Genomic DNA, 7,883 nt, shown 5'->3' with positions numbered 1-7,883 from the left:
CTCAGTGTTTGGTTCTCAATATTGTGAACCACCTGCAAGGTCTGGAACTGCTGATGGATATTGTCACAAGCTGAGGAGATACTCAGGCTCTGTCTGCCATGTTTAGGCCTGCAGGACTGGGTGCTGCCTGGGCTGGGATTCACACTGTCTTGTGGTTGTTCCCTCTCCTTGGGGAGCAGCTGTCTTCTGCTCTCCCCTGATGCTGGCTGCATGCAGGTCTCTGCTCCCAGGTGCTCCTGGTGCCTATACGGCCCCAACTGGCCCTTACTTGTGTGGTATCTATTTAAGCATTGAGTTATGACTCCAGAGGGAGGCTTGTTGTGAACTGAGGCCCCTGTGTTTGCCTTTCCAGAGCTTCTCCCCTGAGACTGGAGAGTGGAAGAGTCTCTGATCTCATCATACAGATCCTGTCTTCTCTCCTGGCATTGTCACTTCTCTTATAAGACCAAGCATCTATACCTATCTCCCGTGCTGGTGTCAATGGACAGAAGGATGCAGCAGCCTGCCTTCCCTGTTCCCGCATTGCCAGGTAATTGTCATTATTTTTTAACCCCTTGCATGGATTTCTGCTTTCTACACTATGTGGCTGTGATTGGAGAAGGTGGAGAGAGGCCATCTGGTCCTGTGTCTTTATTTGGGGAGATCTAAGTAATTGACATGTCTCAGTGGGTACCAAGGGGAAAAAAAAAAAAAGGCTCCTTCAAGTCTCTCCAGTTGCTAGGAGACGGATGCTTCAACTTTGAAAGCCTCCATGCATGCAGAGGCTATTACCCTGGCAAATTGGACTTTCAGATCTGCCAGCAAGGGAAAAAAGGTGATGCCCAAAAATAGAGGGTGTTTAGGTGATCTGATTTCAGAGACATCTGTTCAACTTTGCCGGGAGGGCAGGGGACCAGTCCAGTTAGTGAACATATGTGGCTGCATTATATGTAATAAGTTTTGCTCTTATGCTCTCAGCTTGGCTAGGTGACCCCCTTTCTCTCCTCCTTTACAACCTGGAGAATTTTTAACTCAGCTTTTGTGTACAAAGCTTGCTTGTGTAGTGAGGCCATGTGTAATGTTTGCTTTGAAGCCCAGAACAGGTTTGCATGCAGATGGGGTACGTGATCAAATAGCGGTTTAAAGTTTTACACCCATGGGACCTATGAACATCACTTGCAAGAGCTGTCTGTGGGCTGGTGTGGGCTCTGAGCACAGCTCTGCTGCAGTGCTCGTGTCTGGAATGGTAGCTGCCTCCTTCTCCAGCTTCTTTGTGGAAGCACCACTGTCTATTGCCAGCCACCTGAAGCTTCAGGGAGGATGCTGTAAAAGCCGTGAGATCTTTTCTATGTTTATGCTGTGTGCCCTTACATACAAAGCTCTTCCAGAAACTCCTCCAGCTACGCCTGCTAGTGGTTGGATACAGTGTTGAGAATACCACCATTTAGTAGGCAACCTGTGGTTTCCATCTCAGGCGTAGTTCACAGATTAATTTGAAAGTACTAAAAGGACCTGGAGTCTCAAAGATGTCCATGTGAGTTCTGCCACTTGAGCAACATTAAACAGCTACATCAGGTAGAGGCATCAAGGGCAAGGACTTCACGTCGCTGGGCTCTGGCACAAGCAGCCAACTTATTAATGCATCTAAACATTTACCTTAAAGGTATAGGAAATTGGGAAAAATAAACATTTGCTATATAAAGAATATCAAAATAAAATATTCTAACGGTACTTGTGGCCCCCTTTCCTTTTAGTACCAAATAATTGCTTAGGAAGACCTACCTTGTCTGCTGGTCTTTTTGATGTCATGAAGTGATGTCATGAAAGCTGATGACAGCCTCCTTCTGGGGAAGGAGATGAACTGAGATGGACCAAAACTTTTTGCTCTGGGAGCCTGATCTTGATTCCTTCCAGACTAGTGTGTACAAAATGGAGAAGGGTGGAAAAAGTAATTATGAGGAGACTGCTAACTCCATTTCAGTTGCCATCTGCCATGGACCCTCACTGGTAGGTCTGCCTGATGTTGTTAGACAAGCTTGTATATTCTTAGCATTCAATTTGGTTTTGTGCAAGCACAAATCTGGTCTGGGCATCGCTTCAGAGAGCTTATGACCTGGTATATAGGCAAATTCCCTCAATGAATGCATGAGCTGACCCCCAGGTAACTTAAGGTTGGCTCAGTGTGCATGGCTTGGAGTGTGAATCCAGGCAAGCCAGGAAGAAGGGAGATAATGACGTGTTCCTCTCTCAGGCTGGTGCTTCGGCCATTGCTGGTTTTACTATTACTGGACTTTAAGAGATGTTGTTATGCATCCCTCTGGTTGCAAGCTCACAGTAGTTTGGAGAAATATCAGTGTTGGCTATAGAAATGAAACAGATTTTACTACCTTTGCTTAAAAGAACAAAAGAAGACAGTATGCATTAAAAGTGGAAAAGAAGATGCATGGGAAAAAGTGTAAGGAAGGGAATTTTTATCTTTAGCCAAAGGAAAGAGCTAGTGTCAAAGACCCATTTCCTGGCAGCCAGTTTCTTTCCAAGATCAGGACAAAGGGTCAACCATGCCATGGTGGCCTAGAGACTAAAGGAGGTGATGAGTATTGTGGGCTGTGTGGTAGAGTTCATGCTTTTCAGGTCACCTGTCCTGCTGGGAATAGTGTCAGATAACATAGCCTCACCAACTGGTGACAGACCCATCCTGTTGCTATTTTGTTCGCATTCAGCATACTCAGTTTGGGCTTGTCCCTCTGGTCTCTGCCCTTCCTGTTTACCAGAAACTCGTGATTCTCCAATCCCTGACCTTCCTGTTTAGCTGAATTAAACCAGTCAATAAATTTCATTGGCTTTTCTGTGCAAAATCATGTGCAAGTCTGATTTGCATTTCTTACATGGAGCAACAGACAGCGCATGGCCATGCGTTCAATCTCAGTCTTGATGCTGTCTTTACTGTACAAACAGATCTGCATTTTTACCTGGAGAAGAACCAGCTCAAAATATTCTAGTTTTCCAGGAAATTAAGACTTAGAGCCAAACTTCTTAATGCAATCTCTCTTCCATACTTTTTGCTTTCCTCTGCTGCCTAATTGGAATCAGTGTGCATTCCTAATAGACTTTGCTGAACAAAGCTCCTGAACCCTACATGGTAATGTAAAACCATTGCTCTGTGCTGTCTGTAACAGATGGGAAATGTAATCTTCTGGGTCCTGTGACAGGGTCTGCCCATTATTATATGAACAATGAGGGAAGAAATGTAAAAGGTGCAACATACATTTATTTCCTGACACTTTGTTTAAAAGACAATGGACCTGATTCTTATTAACTGTAAGGGCTGCAGGGGATCCCTTTGCTGTTAGAGACCTCCAACAAAAGAAAAACTATGTAATATGTTTTTTTATACTCTCTAATTTTTTCTCACCTTAGGCCTTTTAATCTAGCTCGTCATTCAGGCAGCAGCGAGTACTGGCAAGCATTTATTAGAGAATGAGTGATGAGGTGATTCCCACAATTAAGCGAATCTCAGGACGTTTGTTCTTGGAATCTCTTTAGCTTGTAGTTTTTGCTTCTGTCTCTGACCTGAAGAGCTGTGCAGCCTTCTCCAGCTGTGTCTTTTTTCTTTTTTCTTTCTTTCTTTTTTTTTTTAAACATCTCTTCCTGCAAAATTTCTTCTCATTCTCAAACCTCTAAGGCTGCACTGACAAAAGCTCTATTCAGGATACTTCAACTAAGGGAAGGCCTTCAATATTCATCATTTGGTGGGATGCAAACCATCTTCTGGTAAAATATGGATGGAATATCACCTCTTTGAGATGGTTTGTGTATGGTTATCAGGTCTGTGATAAAAGCACTGGTGATTCAGGCCAGCAAGACTTACTTGAATAACAAGCAGAGGAGCCTAAACTAAAGCTAAATAAATAAGATAACTGCCACCTCTGGTAGCACCTATTTTTCCTCTCTGCAGGTACTAAAGTTGTTTCAACAACATCATACAGAGCACTGAGAGAACTTGAGTAATGCATTTTCCTGCTGAAAATGCCCTACCTCCTTTAGTGCCTCCTTTTCTGCCTCTGACCCTTCTGCTGACAGCAGACCAAGCATGAAGTCTCTGGTATCAGGTTTTCTGCTCTTCTTTTACCTTTCCTGCCCCTGGCATGCAGATAGCTTTGCTACCTGACCCTGTTTGAAGCTCAAGTGTGATGGATTCCATTTCCCTATCAGCCTGCCAGTCTAGCTGGTTTCAGCATTTCTGTCATCTCCTGTGTGGGTTGCTGCATTACCTGTAAGGAGTGGAGTTTCATGCTGAAGCTTTTATGCCCTACTTATTTTTAATCCCTCTTCACCATCGGCACCTTCGCCAAGAATTGGAGTCGAGCTTTGCAAGCACCGCTTTGATCTTACTGGCACCTTAGGTGACATCTGTATCAGCACTTGCATGTTGATTCCTGATGGAGGGATTCACAAGATGGATTTTATTTTAAAAGCAAGTGCTGTTTTCCAGTAACAATTCCCTTGTCTGTGCATACAAACACAGACATGCACATACTCTTTGATTTTGGACAGACTGGTTCCTTCCAGTCCAGTAATGTGCCCTTGTTCTAAGGGAAAATGAATGACTTGTTGAATACCTTATTAAAACAAGCATGGGTAACTTGAAAATCTAATGTTCCATTTATCAGAAGTACCTTAGTCTTACCCAAAGCCCGCAAAACGAAGCTGATATATAGCTATTAGCCTTTCACTGTGTAACCTGCTGCCATGCCCAGAACAAAGCCATAAACATTGTTCCCTTGGCTCTTATTTCCAGAGGGAGGTGACGTTTATTGTGAAAACTGCTCCTTCAGGGTGGTGTTTTCTGGAGTCAGATGCACATTGCGGTGCTGTGACACGTCACATCAAGTACTGGTAATTCAAGAGTAGATTGTTGGGTCGCCTTGGTACACTGAGACACTTAGCTACCAAGCCCTCTTAGGGAAAATGTACTATCAGCCCCTCAGAAATCAGCATATCGTTCTTAAAGCCTTCCTCTTCCTAATTTCTTCATGTTGCGGAGTAGTTAGGAATGTGGGGGAGGAAGGGAGGGAGAATGGTGTAAAAACCTAAGCTGTTTGGATTCTGTATATCTAATTATTGTATCTTGATGTGGAAATGCATACAGGCAAGTGAAGCTATATTGGAATTAGGCAAATACAGCACAAGTATATTTGTGTGTGTCCTCCCAAATGAGCTAGAACAACTGAAGTTTTGGTGATTTCCTAGCGTATGCAATTGCAGTCTGGCTTATTGGCTTAGTTGTGAACAGCTGAGAAGGGAAGTTTTATCCTTCCATAATTCCTCAAGAAAGCAGGACTTGTAACAAATATGCAGTAAATAATTATCTATGAGGGTATTTGTACTACCAATGATGCTGCAGCCTTTTTTTGAATTTTACTTGTAATGCAGAAAGTATAGAAGGGAAGGATGAGAGTGAGGATCTGGCCATGGGTAGTGGCAAATTTGAGAACATGCATCATCCGTCACCTTTGACAAGGCATTATTACTGCTGTCCCGGTGGAAAAAGATCACCCTTAACCATTCAGAGTCTCAAATATTTCCTAAAACTTTTCTAGGCTTTTTCTTATCTTCTTTGGTGGGTGTAAGGCAAGTCAATGCTCTTTCATGACGTGTTGTAAGTCCCTAGTTCTTAGTTCTTCTCCTCTGCATCTGCTGTATACTGGTTGCTGCTCTTTACAGTGCAGCTTTTCCATTCTTGGACCTGAGAGGGAGCTGTGAGGTTTGCTATAAAGCCTGGGTTAGAGAGCCATGGCGGCCAGTCACTGTGCAAAAAAAATATTTCAAGTGTTGCGTAGCCCCTTCTGTGGTCAGGTTTAATTTCTTTCCTGAATTGAGGCACGCATGAACAGACTATTTTTTTAGCAAGTTGTAAAATGTAGCTTGCATTCCTAAACTGATCCGTTGCATGCCTAAGAAAAATAGAATAAAAGTGACAAAAAATCTCTGCCTTGGCTGGTAATTTGTGATCAGACAAAAGGGTTAAGATCTTGGAGCACTGACTTGTGCATCCAGCTGCAGTACATATGCAGACACATAAAACATGTCAGTGAGCATTTTATTCATATTAAGATATCAACAAACTCCATGTGCTGCACATACAGCTGGAGAGACCGATGTGCTGAACAGAAATGCCTTGTTGTCATTCTCTAGGTTTGATTCTACCCTATTTAAATCAGTAAGAATTTTGCTACTGACAGTGGATCCCGGGTTTTTATCCTGAGGTGTCCATCTGTGCAGGAATTTAAGTACCTATCTTTATATGGACAAGAGTGGAAACAAAATGTTTTCTTTACTGATGTGCAGAGGTGATGCATTCCTAATGGCTCATTAACTTCAAATTTCTTCTCACGTATTCTAACAGCAGGGAAAAAAAAAAAGAACAATGGAGCAAAAGTAGTATGTTGAATTAATAATACAGTTTAAACACTTAAAACTATCTTTCTGTAGAAATCACTTCAGAAATACATCAGAGGCACAAATTAGGCCCTCTGAGGTATAAGTAAATGCAAGGATGTAACACATGGTAATCGAATCATGTCATTTCATAGACATAGATGTGATCAAAGCATTAATAAAAAATCCAAGGTCACCTTGAATTAAGGATTCAGGTTTGAGTGTTGAATGTTTCTTTCAAATGCTCATCTTTGGCTTGTGAGACTTGTGATGACTTGGGAAAATTTTATCCATGTGCATGAGTCACCTCAGTTCGGAGGAATATAAGGCTGAGTACGTGCCTGTGCATCCCACTTGCTGGAGCTGATGTAGCCTATGTGGGTTGAGCAGCCTCAGCTGAAAGGATAATAGGGAAAATTGAATGGATGGGTCAGGCTGATCCTGGGGGATTCTTTGCCTGATTCTTTTCCTACACCAGACATAGATATTGCAAATAGAGACAGCTGAAACCCCAGGGTTTCCAGGTGGCATAAAACTTTTTTTTTTCCCTGTTTTCTCTCAGACTGAAGCCAGCCGTCCTCAATGCTTCACGTGAACCAGGAATCCTAAGAAAAGTCTGTTTCAGACACATCAATGCACAGTGTTTCTGAAATGAAATATGCTCCCCAGATGCTGCAGGTTCTCAGAGAAATTGATGATCTTGTCAGTCCTGCTGCTGGTAGCAGCTGCTGGTGCCTTGGGATTTGTGGCTGGGCTAGAGCCAACGCTGCTATGGACTTTGCTGCCCCAGCTCTGCAGCAAAAATGGGTCTGCCTCAGCTGCGTGCCCCATCCTGCCGCCATGACCTGGAGATCAAGGCTCTTCCATCCTCCAGTAATGTCCTTTCTGGCATGCCCCAAACTTGAGAAATGTGGTGCAAGGTAGAGGTTGGCCTCTGCTCCCAGGTACCAGTGGTAGGATGAGAGGTAATAGCCTTCAGTTGCGCCAGGGGAGGTTCAGGTTGGATATTAAGAAAAATTGCTTCTCAGAAAGAGTGGTGATGTGTTGGTTGGCACAGGCTGCCCAGGGAAGTGGTGGAGTCACTGTCCCTGGAGGTGTTCAAGAACCGTGGAGATGTGGCACTGAGGGACATGGTCAGTCGGCATGGTGGGGTGGGTTGGGGTTGGACTTGATCATCTTAGTGGTCTCTTCCAACCTTTACGTTTCTATCAGAAAATGCTTTATTTTCTTGTGGCAACATCCATGGAAAGCAATATATACCTTTACTTTTCATAGGCATAATTGACTGGAGAAACTTTTTCTTAGGAAATCATGAGGACTTTTTTGTGTATTTTTGAAGTTTGGTTGGTTTGGAAACCCCCCTGAAAACACTGAATCAACATTTGCTCTGGGAAAACATTTAAAATTAGAAGACTTTCTGAAATAATCTATTTTTATTGAAGAGTAGCAGAAAATCCAATTTTCTG

General features: G+C 43.1%; 1 long non-coding RNA gene across 1 annotated transcript in view; it reads left to right on the top strand.

The window, feature by feature from the left end:
- The window catches only part of LOC110401712, a 57,613-nt gene continuing 50,074 nt past the window's right edge, over window positions 345-7,883 (top strand). Inside the window, exon 1 of the long non-coding RNA XR_002440549.1 lies at window positions 345-529. This is a non-coding gene — a long non-coding RNA (uncharacterized LOC110401712). The remainder of the gene's footprint in view (window positions 530-7,883) is intronic.

This window comes from Numida meleagris, chromosome 6, assembly GCF_002078875.1.
Source record: "Numida meleagris isolate 19003 breed g44 Domestic line chromosome 6, NumMel1.0, whole genome shotgun sequence".
NCBI lineage: Eukaryota > Metazoa > Chordata > Aves > Galliformes > Numididae > Numida > Numida meleagris.
The sequence above is the reverse complement of the archived record's forward strand: the minus strand, read 5'-3'. Positions and strand labels throughout refer to the sequence as shown.